This window comes from Drosophila arizonae, chromosome 2 (assembly GCF_054131065.1).
Source record: "Drosophila arizonae isolate 15081-1271.41 chromosome 2, UAZ_ARI_1.0, whole genome shotgun sequence".
Lineage (NCBI taxonomy): Eukaryota > Metazoa > Arthropoda > Insecta > Diptera > Drosophilidae > Drosophila > Drosophila arizonae.
In genome coordinates this window covers 22,656,385-22,670,784 of record NC_142922.1, presented here as the reverse complement: position 1 = coordinate 22,670,784, position 14,400 = coordinate 22,656,385, and the positions used below count along the sequence as shown (strand labels likewise).

Here is a 14,400-nt window from a genome sequence, read left to right as displayed (position 1 = left end):
GGTTTGATTATATTATCAAACAAACTCATAAGGAACATACCTATATTTTTAGTTCTATGATTGGCACTTTCTTTGAGAGAGGGCGGACGAAGGGATAACTGTAAATTGACTGAGTTGTTGTATTTGTGTAAGAAATTCTCACACTTTCCTTTACTTTAAAAAATAATTCAATAAAAACAAAAAGTCTTAAATTCATTTAACATATCTTAATCTAAATCCAGTTGATATAAACCCCACACAATATATATATCTGAAAATTCTTTTTCAAAAATCTTTAAGCTTCGCTTTCGATGCTATTGTAAGCCAAGACTTCACCATTCAAATAAACGATTTATGTGCCATAGATTAAGCTGTCTGGCCTCAACATTAAAGAATGCAAACGAGCAGAAAGTAAAAGGCTAATCCACACACACGCACACGCACACGCACATACATGCCGACAGACGAGAAAATTGAACCCTTTTTCGGGTCTTTATTTTCCGTCTTATATTGAAAATTTCTCGCTTGCGCCTATAAAAGCAATTTCAATTGTAGTTGATAACGTCATCGATACGCATCACACACATATATATATATATATATATATATATATATATATATATATATATGTATATATAGATGTGCATATGTATGCACGGCTGTTGGTCCATGGGCGAAAATATTCGGTAGACCCGCAACCACAGCCAGGCAGCAAACCAGTCAGGCAGCCGCATGAAAACTTGCCAATGGGTCCAATGGCTGGCGGGCGGCATATAAAAACTCGTAACTTTTGTGGGCAAAAGTAAAGGACAAGGACAATGCCCAATGGTGCTTGCAATATAAGTTATTTTCTTTTTTTTTTTTACCCAATTTTTTCCTTTTTTTTGCGCAATCAGAGCGTGGTCATAAATATGTAAGGAATTTTAATTCATGTCCAAAAATAATGTATGCGTTTCATTTTCGTGGAAAAAAGTCAAAAAAGCAATTTGAACTCAGCTTAAAACAGATTTTAAAAGTTTTATTTAGCTGGCTGGCGCGACTGAAGCAGCTGCCGCAATAATGTTGAATATACATATCTATATATATAAAAGAAAGTTGTGTAAAAGTGAAGACTGCTTATAACTTGATTTGGGCTGAACCAATTTTCATGGTTTTTGATTTGTTGGATTTGTCTCCGCAACGAGTTTAGTATAGGGTCTTAAAAATACTGAAAAAATTTGCCGAATACTTGAAAAACGCGGTTTTTTCCCCAAATGTTCAAATTTTTTTTATACCCAGTAGGCTTGGTAACAGTGACAGTTTTGACAATAGTGTAGAAGTAAATAAACAAATGTAGTCAATCAGTCTACGGTCTCCTGACCTCGAGCAGACCTGACTATTCAAAAAAAAAAAAAAAAAAAAAAAAAAAAAAAAAAAAAAAAATTTCAAATCAAAAGGAAAAATATTTCAAATCAAAAATCTGCAAAAAATCAAAAGATTAAAACCTGACTGTTCAAAAAATAAATAAAAAATTAAAAATTCGAAATTAAAAAAAAAAAAAGGTAATTATTAAAAAGTGTATTTTTGGCTTTTTATATTTTCGGACTTTTAAACTTTATAAATATTTCAAATCAAAAATCTGCAAAAATTAAAAAAAAAAAATCAAAAGATTAAAACCTAACAATCAAAAATAAATAAAAAATTCAAAATTCAAAATTCGAAATTAAAAAAAAAAAGTTAATTATTAAAAATTGTATTTTTGGACTTTTACAAAAGCTAAATATCTCGAAAGTTCAGGTATTTGTTTGTCTCAAACATAAATTTGTGTAAATTATTTATATTTATATTTCTCGATTGTTTTATATGGTTTTGTGCGAGGGCAGTATTACTATTAATAAAAATGCCGCGTCCTAGAAGATCTAATCTTTCCCGGCGGACCCATAATGCAATTAGGCAACGGAATAGCGCGAGTCAATTATCTGACGAAGAGCGAGAAATCGCCCGAGAAAGGCTCCGCGTTAGTACCCAGGGAAGAAGGGCCTTAATTCGTGCTTCTCAAAGAGAGGCAGCCCGTGAAATGGCAATAAGAAATGGTTCAAGGATTGATTTGAATCGAGCAGCGTTTCGATATGATTGCACCATTGATTACAGCTTGAATCGTTTAGTTTGCATTGGTCCAATGGACGTTGTTTGCTAGCATTGTGGCGCATTGAAGTTTGCTGGTGAAACGCCCGGTTTGTGCTGCCTTAGTGGTAAAGTGACATTGCCATTAGCGGTCACCATAGCCATTGCGTTCCCTGCTTTATGGCGAAACACTAGAATCACGACATTTTCTAGCGAACACTCAAAAATACAATGCCTGTTTCCAAATGACTTCATTTGGGGCGGAAAATATTGGAGACGGATATTTAAGGTAATTTACGTTAAAAATTTTATTTTCTATGACTGCCAAAAAAAAATTTTGAATAATGTAGTTTGTTAGATTTCTGTAAATAGTGTTTGTAAATATAACTATAATAACTATGGCTTTGAATTTAAAGATTCAAGGCCAGATTTGCCATCGCATTGGATCATTGCAACCTATTGAAGATGCACAGCAAAAATTCTTGCAAATATACTTCATGGGCAATATGGAAGAACAACTTGACCGGCGTCAAGAAATGAACACAGCTATGAAAAGAGCAATTCTCCATGATTTGCATGCTTAGAAATTTAAACCAACCAAAACTGCAATGGAACGCGTTTGGTGATAAGAAAACTGATGAGCAATGTGATTCACGCGTTGATACTCAAAGGAAAATTTAAAGATGAGGAAGTTCTTATTCCTAGGATTCCGATGAGCTCAACAGATATGCCCTTTGAATTTAAACGAATTCAATTCCCGCTTCGTCTTGCCTTCGCCATGACGATCAACAAGTCACAGGGCCAATCTTTGACTATTTGTGGCCTCAATCTAGAAAATGCGTGTTTTTCTCATGGTCAATTGTACGTGGCATGCTCACGTGTTGGCAAACGATCCGCATTATTTGTTCTTGCACCCGACCAAAAAACGAAGAATGTCGTTTACAACAAGGTGCTTGAATGAAAATCCGATTAATAAATTTATCAGTATATCCCAGCCTGAACAACATAGCTTTCAACAATTTTTTACCTAGAAATAATATAGAGGGCAATGCAACGTTTGCCGGGCCAGCTAGTAAATATATATATATTTTTTGGTTTCGGTTATTAAATGAATGTTACAACGTTTTCATTGCAAAATTCGCATGTAGAGACAGACAGAAGGGGAGAAAAATCGATGTTAGAGCTCCAAGGCGCAAGGGAATGACAATTTATGCCGCAATCAATTCAAAAAAGATATTCAACTGATTTGCAGCACGTAGGGCATTTTAATTGAATTTTCGTTATCGGAGCGCGCATAGAATTTCAATATGAATGATTGACTAACAGACAAACTGACGGCCGGACATTGCGTACAGCAACGTGGAGTGTAGTTGGAGGAATGATGGCACAAACTTTGTCAGTTGTGACGAACGTATAATGAATATGCAAAATGCGAACGTTTGAGATAGTCCTCAAAATGCATGAAATACTTTTCTCCCTTACTCTTCTCTCTCTCAGAGGACGCGCGGCTTGAGTTGCCACAAAATTCTCACACGCCCGCAATGATGTGACGGCTGACAGACAGCGTCCTGACATGTGATTGATATGCAGAGTGCGACACTTTGCTTCTGATTGTCTTCTGTGCGTAGAGCGTGTGCCTATGTATGTGTGTGTGTGTGTGTGTGCGTGTGTGTGCAACAGGATGTGACAAAGGCACATGGTAAAATAAACAAAGAGATATCCTGTAATCAGCATTGCAAAGTGTTTTACTAAGGCAACCAAACAATGACAAATTTATCATTAATATTAAATAGCTTTATGGAGCTTTCGGAATGTTGAATATCATAAGAGATTTGCTTGGATTTATAACTATATTAGGATTAGAATGGAGAAAGGATATTAAATACGAATTTAATTTGTTAAACTTACAATTTGAGGTTTCTCTTAGAAGTTTTTATTGCTTATCAGAACTGTTAAGGTTGCAATCAAATTCTTTTAATATCTTAATGAAATGAAAGATCTTTCGTTAGTTAGAGACAGCTTATATAAATTAGACAGCCAAGCTATGAGGCAGCATAAGAAGTAGAGAAATACTTGTAGCCTCCCATATATATAAGCGCCCTTTAATTCACGTAGGGTATTCTAAGCACCGTCGCTCTTAAGGATCAAAGCTAAAAATCTTAAACTCGCGCACATAATAGCTGTGCTTAAAGTTCCATTGAAGACAGTACTCAATGAAAGCAAGTACTTGGTCACACATCAAAAGACGCGGCATTAACTACTTGATAACACTTAACATACTACTTTGGTCTCTGCCTCTTGCTCTCCTACTTTCTCTCTCTCTTCGTCTCACGCTTTGTCTGCGTGTATAGCGCCTGGGCACGAAGTGTGACGATGATATTTAAATTTATGCAAAAATTATGTAGGCAAACTGGATGTGAGTGCCTGCCTACTAACGGCATCAATTAGACACATTATTCGGCTTGGGGCTGGCTTGATTCGATTTAAACAGATTGGCACGAAGCGCTCGCGATTCTCGATTCCGGGAAGTGTTAATGGGTAAACTTGCTTTATATGCCAATTGTAAATATGTTGGCAACCGTTTGGCTGGCATTAGCGCTAAAAACATGAGCTGCTCAATTGGCTCTCTCTCTCTCTCTTTCTCTCTCTCTCTCTCTCTGGCTGTCTGCTCATCGCATATGAGCGAAAACTAAATGTGTCAATAGTTGTATCTGTAGGCTATATATAATATATGAATTGCTCAAATAGACGCTCGACGGCTTACGCTGCGTATGCATAACTTTATTGACTCCAACCGGTCACACGCGTCGTATGCGTGACGTAGCAGCAGTCAGCTGTCAGCCGCTGTTGATTGTTTACAAATATTCTTGTACCACTTTTTGTATATTTTGAATTGTTGGGCTAAACGACATCAATTTCTGTCAAATATGCAAAATTGCAATGCAAATATATTTTTGCTTTGCTTTGTTTTCAGCACTCGCCCGAAAACTTTGTTGGAGTGTGCGATGAGAGTTTGAGTTTGATTTCCAATGGGTCCTCAGCACAAGCGAACGAGTGTGAGTGGCATATGCAAGTGCATAAAATATGCAAAACTTCAGTTTGCCAACAACTCGTTAGTTTTATATGTACATAGATGTACATCTATCGCATATAGTTATCATGCCCATATACCCCTATATAATATATGCAATATATGTATGCACATACATCTAAAATTGATGGCTTGCTGCAGTTGGCGAATCGTCAACAATGTTTGGGGGAACCTTTGCAGAGGTTGGCTAACGTGGAACACGAATCCGTTTGCTCCTTTTGTGAAATGTTTTATTCCTGTGACATTTTGGCAATTTGTTTGGCTCGTTCAGTCTGCCAGGCACAAATTGCTTTGATGTTTGGCAATGGCTCAAACAAATTTGGAAAGCCAGCTCGTTCTAGCTAGCTGTTTTTCTTTCGCGAGTTTTTCTCTCTCTGCTGTTGCTATTGTTGTTGTTGTTGTTGTTGTTGTTGCAGCCACAGCTCTTGGCTTAACGAGTGTGTGCACTGCGCTGCCTGAATACGTACGTGTACATGTACATGTACGTATGTGTATGTGGAGCTATTAACACATCAGTGTTCAAATTTAACGAGCAGTTCGCCCGAATGCAAACGGCGCCATAAAAGCCAAGGGTAGGCGGCCGGAACTTGTAAAATATCCGGCGTGTGCAGCCGAAACGGAAAGACGGAGTCAGGCCTGTGGTCTGGCGTTTGCCACGGGATTGCAGGCAACTCCTGCTACACTGGCTGCTTTCAGTCTGCGCTTTATTCCCTGTTTTCTTTTTTTTTTTTGTCATTTTTTCAAGCTGGTTCTTTTTATTTGCCATCGAAGAAATATAATGAAAGCGCTGCCGCCGCTCGCCTTGTCGCCTTTGCTTCCGTTTTGGCATTTCGTTTCGGCTTAATTTACCTCTTAAGTGCAACATTTTGGAATTTTATTTTGCTGCTGTCTGTGCGCTCGCGCTCGTTCAGCCATTTTATAGATCCCTACTTACATGGATATACGAATATGAGAATGTGTGTGTCGTAATGGACATTCCCTTCTTTATTTATTTTTAATACCCTTGTCGAGGGCATCATAATTTTGTCACGAAATGTGAAGAAGACGTTAGCCAATTTATAAAGTATATAGAGCATGAAGTCTTTGAGCAGCAGCCGATTCGATTATAAAATGTTGTGCAGAGAGCGTGCGATAGTGCTTGGATAGATTATAAATTGAAGATGTGAATCATATCATGCAGCTGGCATTGAGTGCTTCAGCTAGTTCTTATGTTGTGCATGAATTTTTTTAATAAAACTTTTTACTGTTTAATATTGGGTTCTCTTTTCATGTTTATTAAATTTTATCTTAAATATGATTTTCAATTTAGTATTCTTGATCATTAATTTAGCTTTTTAATACATCTCAGCTTGAGCTTCTAGCTGTATGACTTCTGTTAGTCAACAAGGTCAGCTTTTCTACAGAAGATGTTTATCTGAAAGAGTATTATGTTATCTTCGTGCTACGCCATCTGCAGCATCACGTACAGCATCTGCAATGGGTGAAGCGAATGTTGCCTCATGAGCTCCCAACAGCTGCTGTGTTACAACTGTTCAGCTTCAGCTTCAGCTTCAGTTCAGTTCGTTCAGTTTGTTGCATGAGTTACGTGTTTGTCGTATTCAAAGCGAGTGGCATACCAAATATCTGAAGCCATCTACATATGTGTGTACACGCATGTACATATATGTGCGTGTGTTTGTGTGGGTGTGTGTGTCTGGGTATGGACAGTGTTGACTTTTATTGACTGCCAGCTGGAATGTTGCACAAATAAACGAGTGATGTTGACATTGCCTGCAAATACCTGAAACGCTGTCCAATCGTTTTGGGCAGAGTTCAGAAATGGATTTAATTGAATGTGAAAACATTTTTGCTAACATTTAAGTTTTAAGTGCCGAAGCGTTTGACATATAGTCAAATGATTTCGGCGCAAACCAAATTTCAATTGCACAATAAAGAAAAAAAAAGAAAAACAAACCCGAAATAAAAAGAAAAGGATTTAACTACCTAAATTGAGTCTGTGTCAGGTTTTAAATATCAATGGAGACTTGTATTGCCTTAAACTGAACATTTTGTCAGCAAATGAAAAGCTTTGTGTCAGCGTGTCAGCTTGCCTGAAAGAAGGCAACAACAATAACAACAACAACAGCAACAATTTCAAATGAAAAGTGAAAATTTTCTTGGGTGAACAGCTGCTTGAGCTTAACTGGCAAATATCAAATGGCTTTTCAAAGAAATGAAAGCCGAAGCCGTACACAATGCGGTCTCCGTTTGCCATTCCCGTGCACTGTAAGCTGTCCGGCGGAGCTATTGGGTCCAGAGGCGACGGCCACAAGGCATCCATCAGCAGCTGAAAGTGTAGTCAGCTGTATGCAGCTACTCAGGTGAACTGTAGACTTACTTATAGCAAACAGTTATTACATTCTTATACCAATTTTTGTATTTCTAAATGCAAACACAATGGGTGGAACTTTCGGACAATCATCTTACATATACAATGTACATACATATACATATACATATACATTTATGTGCTGCAGGGCCAGGAGCCAGCTTCTTTTTGATTGGAGTTCATGGCAACATCCTGCTGTAACTGTATATCATCAGTGTAGCATTAAAGCCAAGAATAGAAACAAAGCTGAGCATCATCCGCTATGTAAGCGCTGTAGCATAAATATTCAGCTGAACTGTGCAACTGCCACGCAGTCGTAATTTAATACAAAGTTGTGCTGAACGTTGACTGAATTTAAATTCTGTTTCTAGCTGCGCTCAGCTGGCTGGCCTTAAATTTAATACCCCCATCCAGATGTTGATATTAAACGTTATTCACATTATCCCCAACGTTGCCGACGCATCGCTTTAATAAATGACTCGGCGTTTGGCATATGAATAAAATGAGCAAGAGAGAAATGTGCTAATTGACTGCTATTAAGTCAAGACTCTTCTGCGACTCAATTAACTCGACTGCAAACGAATGTTAACCAGCCAGCATTTGAGTGCGGCCAAAGGCTTTTTGGACAAAAGTGAATTTAATTATGGCCATCTTCTCGGCACACAATGAGTGCGCCATAAAGCCAAAAGAGATTTTTATGCATGCACAGATCTCTGTGGTTGCTTTCAAGTGTTTCTCTCTCTCTCTCGCCCTCTCCCTCTCCTTCTCTGTCTCTCTCTTTATGCTCTTTATGTATTTAAATACATACAACTTTTCCAGCTTCAACTCAACTTAGTTCCTAACTTTAGCTCGTGTCGTTTTGTGGATAATGAATAATAATTAACGATGTTTTTTCTTTACTTTTCTTTCAGATTATGATCTCAAATTGGGTAAGTCGTAATATGTTTTTATTTATATTAATCGAAGACTATGAACACATCAACTGCGATAATAATCGATAGTAAGTTTTTGTAGGGTAAACTGTAAAAGGGGAATATTGGCTGTGATAGGACTGTGGTATGTTGAATGTCGGCCGGTGATTGAAATATATTATAGCGATAAATATCGATCGCTCCAGCTAGTTAGTATGTCTGAAAAATTATAAAACAATATACATCTTATATACAGATTATATACATATAGAGCTTATATAGAGCTTATATGTATGTAAGTACAATTATTGTATGCGTAGCTTAAAAGTTTTATATTTCTCTCAGTTCCTCTATTGGCTTTCTAGTAGGTTAACTAAATAAATAGGATATATTTTTGTTTGGATAATTTTGCCTGTAAAGCTTATATCTATATCATATCTAGTCTATAAAGTAGTCATATTGATAAATATCGATTACTATAATTCTTTATATACATAGATAATGAATACTAGGATTCTCGTTTCTGAAATAGATTTAAATTGGCTAAATTACAAATTATATCGATAAGTATCGTATTTACAGTTTTGAAAGTTGACTTCTTTATGTAAACCCATATGCATATATACATACATACATAGCTAGTATGCAAATATCAGAATGAACTTTGACTTCTAGGGTATCTCCTAGTCGAGCACTGCCCACCACTGCGCAGACTAAGTTCTAGCTGTAGTGAAGTTGTCCTTGTGTCGTTGGCGCAGGTACGCGTTGAGTTTAATTAGGTGAAATTAATGTCATTATAATTAAGCGACTGTCACGTTCGCCTTATTGTAATTCTAATTAATGGTAACAAGCTGGCGCGCTACGGGCGCGTTTTCCACTGGCAACTAACGTGGCCAAGACCCGGCCATGGAACTTATCAACGCTTGGGCGGGACCTTTTTGAAGTCTCTGGGGTTAGGTAGATGGCAACAACTTGTTTTTTTTTTCTTCTTTTTTTTTTTGTGTGTAATTTATTTTTGACCCACATAGATGCGTGTTCTTTGATAGGGATAAGGACATCAGTGCTGGTGGACAAAGGGTCCTCTATAGAGCCAATGGACATGTTGTTGGAACGATTCGAGCCTGAATGATGCAAATCCACTTGACTTGATTGAAATCGTAAAAGAAACATCAACAACATTTTCCACAGCGCTTGTTGAGGTTTTTCCTTTCACAATGCTGTTGTCGTGCCTCGTTTAACGCGTCGTAAGAGCCGAAACTGCTAGCATAAAAGTAAACGTCGCAAGGCAAATGTGGGGCGCTGTCATACATCAATCATGTACGTCACACACACAGCACATAGCACACACAGGCACACACACACACACACATACACACAGCCATTCTCTGCATGCATGCGTAAATAGTTGCTCAAATAGCTCACTATGCGCTCATATTCATACGCACTGTTGCCGCCCAATATTGTTGCCAGGCCAGCACAGTCTTCACAGTGCATGTGTGTGTGTGTGTTTGTGTGTGCAAATGATTTTCATAAATGAAATTGATGTACGTAAAAATTGTTGTGCTGCTTTGCGGCCAAAGAGCATTAAGTTGCTGGCAGTTAATGCGCTGTGGGAGCAACGCCACGCCCAGCGCAGCGATGATAAACGCGCATTTGTCGCATGATAAATAGCTAGCAGGCAAACAAATAAACTAGCAAATAGAGCGAAGGTAGTCGGGATTCGGCTGGGTGCCATGGGGAACCGCTCAACTGACATACTGTGAGAGGGGTCTTGGCCAAATGGCTACCCGTTTAACATGCGTAGCTGGCAGCCGCTTGGGTCACTGTTTATAGGCGCTTTGGCTTCTACTGACGTTAGGCCATGGGTCAAATATGCAATTACGCATTTGGCTATGTGCATGGCAGCCAATTAACTACTGTATATTAATTTATATACATATATATGTATGTAGACATGTTTATGAGGATATAATTGTGGTTATTTGCGCCTGACTGATTTACGTTAATAGGCCAACACAATTAACTGGCCAAGGGAGAATTGGCAAAGCGAATTGCAAATTGCATTGACGCGCTGAAAACTCAGCGGGCGACTCCAATTGCTAACAAGAAATAAAATGAACGACTGAACACGGCCGGGATTATTTGCACGAGTCCCGCTGGCGACGATACCACGATTTAGCCAGCTAACTGCCATAATAATCTTTGGCATTTACTCAGCTATTAATCTCAATGAAAATTAATGTTGGAATGTTTAATAAAATTACTGCGAGCCCAGTTGGATATTTGGTTGCATTTGTTTTTTGTTTGTTGCTTTTTCATTTGTTTTTTGCCTTTCGTATTGCCTTTTGGTTTTGTTTTTGTTTGGGGGCTTTCTTTTTCTTTTGTTGCCAACATTTTGCGGTCTTTTTAGCTAAGCTGTTGCGCTTTGCTTTTATTGCCAGAAATCAAATATAACTCTGTCAACTTAAGACTTTTGTGTGCGATACGAACGTACAAATACGTTGAATGTAAATAGCATTGCTTTTAATTTGAGTAACAAATAAAAAGTATACTATATGTATATATGCTTTTTGTTTCATAAATATTTGCACAGCTAAATAAAACTTGATGAAATTATGACTGAGCTGCAAACTGATCTAGAACGGGAATAAATTATATCAAGCTGATGCTCGTGCGAGCTCTTGTTGCTGTATTTAAAGCTATATATGAAGAGGGCCTTTCAAGTAATTGAAAGGTTCTTTACATCTGTCATGTATAAAGCCTTTGAAATTATTTTCGTTGTCATGGATATATTTGTATTTCAGATTCAGTTTCCCATCTCTCACTCTAACTGGTTTTCCCCTCTTCAGAGAATATATGTATAAACATATGCTTTTTCTATATATACTGATTATGCTCTTCAACTCTTATAAGACTAGACTTAAATAATCTTTAGAAATTTTAATATACCTGTTAAATATTATGTTTGTTACACAAATGGCAAATATTGCAAATTTTGTTGCAATGACTTAATAAACGATTTCACATATATTTATCCAGAATATTAAACGACAATATTTGCTTAAATCAACATATTTGCATACATACTCTGAGTTCTTTTTTGTTTTTGCATTTCACTTGCAATTATTTGATTTAAATTTCATGGATTTATTGCATTCAAATTTTTGCTTAAATGCGGGATTTACACAAATATGCAACAGATTTGTTGTGCACTATCAAAGTCTAGACTTTAGGTTTTTGCCGCCTGGGCAAAATATTTTTGGCATGCAAGCAAAACTAGAAATATATAAAAAAAAAGTATAAAGATGTATACATACAGATATATGAGATGAAATCTAAATAGCTGGCAAACATTGCTAGTAAACAAAAGCTGGCTTTTGGCTCAAGTTAGTTCAGCCTAAGGCAACTTTGGCAGCAATCGTAACTCGAGCGCCTGAGAGTTTGCTATACAAATGCGTCTCATATACTATACTACTGTTTGGCGATTGCTCTGAATATACATATAATATACCTTGCTCAACTCCTGATTGGCGACTTTTCTCCGTGTCACATAAATCACAGCTGCCAATGAACGTGTTTGTTGATAGTTTTTTTTTTTTTTTTTTTTTTTTTTATTTTTTTATTCCTTTTTGGGTTTTGTGTAACTTTTTGTCTGCTCACATTGAATATCATTGGGAGACACGCGTCGCATAAATGAGTTTTAGATGTGGCAGCTGCGACACTTGCACCACGTATTAGAGCAGAATTTAATTAATTAATTTGATTGCTGTGTGTGTGAGTGTGTGTATGTGCGTGCGCCTCTGTGTGTATTTTTGTGTCTCTTATTTGTCAGCACCTGTGGGGGGCTCTTGGGTGGCAGTGCGCATATTGGCTTGGGTTGTTAAGCTGCGACACATGTGTCGCTATCTCTTTGTGTATTTGGCTCATAACTTCAACAATCACATGAATAGAGCAAGCGACGAGACAACAGCAGCTGTTGACTTCTAAAAGGAAAAATACAAAAAAGAAATGGCTTTAAAATATTCAGTGACATGCTCGCAAATGCGGATATTGTTGTTATATAAGTGCAGCACTGAAAGCACTTTCAATCAATTTGCAGCTCTGATGGGAATTGTTGTTTCATTAATGCATTTTTATACATATATATATATACTGTTTTCATAGCCAATCAGTACAATATGTATTCAGATATTTAATCCTCTTTCGGTCACACATAAATATCGTTATTAATTTGCCAATCGAAAGAGCTTTAAAATATCCATTCCAAATGAATGACGGCAATTCGAGTGGCTCAGCACCGCAACGGAAGGTAATAAAAAAGTTCCATTAAACGTGAGTCCACAAAGTTAATGCCAAGCAGCTTATCTGGCAGCACATATAAGTATATATAATTTCATATAAGTATCTTGCAAGTCCCCTGTCCTCTCTTCCACTCTCCCCCTCCCCCCTCTCCCCCACTCATCACCCCATCAACCTCCTCAGTCTGGTCGTTGCTTTAGTCGCTTGTTTGTTTGCATAAAGTTTGCAGTGTAAACAGTTTAATACTCTTATAGTAGATGGTGCGAAGTAATTTACATGAGCTGCCAAACACATTAAAAGCATTTCAGCGACAATTTACAGCCATTATACGGCAAAGCGGCAAATCGATAGCTCGGAGCTCGTTCGGCTTTATTGCGTGAGCTGCTTTCAACAATTCATTTTCCACTTGACATTCGACAAGCACCCAAAGTTGGCAGCAGGAAGTGCACTTGAACAGTTCCAGACTTGCCTTTTCATCTCTGTCTGTGCAAATAGTGCAGCAAGCTAATCGGATAAAACAGTGGACAGTCGACAGTCGGCAGTCGACGGACGACAGACGGCAGACGGCAGACAGACTGTCTGCAAATGGCAAGCCGAAATGTCTGTTTCAGTTGTCCAAATGCCCAAAAACGAGAATTGTCCGACCAATGTGGACTCGCAGTTCTTTAATTAATGAAAAGCGGCACAGAACTCAACGAGCCCAGAGGCAAAAGTTTTCCGTTTTTCGTTTTTCGCTTTTCGAGCATTTAGCACAAAATTTTCGGCTGCTGTGAGTGCCTGGGCTCTGCCGTAAGTAGCTCAGGTGTAAAAAGCTTTTAAAACTTTCCAGCTTAACCTGCTTCCGGAGTGAGATTCTTCTCCGAATGGCAAACAATGTACGAAACAATGCCCCAAACATTGTAATACAAATATTTTCATTTTCTACGAAAACAATGTGGCAAATAATTCCGCCTCTGAGCCATAATCCAAACTTGCTTTGATCGCAATTGTTGGAGCTTTAATAAAATTAAAGTCGTCTATAATTGTGAAATAATTAAGAACTTTTAAATTTTGAGTAGTGAACGACTTAAGCATTTAGTAATGATTTAACTTGCCAGATTAGGAAAGTTTTCTTTTATTCTAATTGATTTAATATGGCTTGGCGCCTTAGCTGATTCTTCGTATCCTTATTCTTATCCCTATATATATTTAATTATTAGTTTTACGTCATTTAGACTTTATTCTCTTGTATAAAATTTATTTTTCCTCAATTGAAAATAAATGTTGATAGTGTCTTGTAATATTCTAAACTTCAATAATGAAATGAAATGAATTAAATATGTTAACATAAAGCATAAGGTGAGAAATAGCTTTTTATCTGCAAAATATATGTATTGATTATATAGATAATCCCAAAGTGACAACGTTTTATTGGTATTCAAACAATACTCTCAAATTAAATCACATTATCGATTTTTATCGATAATGCCTGCGAAAAAATTATACTGTGATGGGTAAATAAAATATGTATTTAAAATATGCATATACTATGATGATGAACATTTTATTTACTGATTATACTACATAATGAATATACTATATACTGAATGCACTATATACTTTATACCTTTTGTCTATTACGTGCATTTTCACACGACACACAAATTCAC

General features: G+C 37.2%; 1 protein-coding gene across 1 annotated transcript in view; it reads left to right on the top strand.

The window, feature by feature from the left end:
* Positions 1 to 14,400, top strand: part of Pde6 (phosphodiesterase 6) — a 71,134-nt gene that overhangs the window by 11,213 nt on the left and 45,521 nt on the right. The window contains exon 2 of the mRNA XM_089462724.1: positions 8,453 to 8,470. The gene's annotated coding sequence lies outside the window, so the exon portion shown is untranslated. The remainder of the gene's footprint in view (positions 1 to 8,452; positions 8,471 to 14,400) is intronic.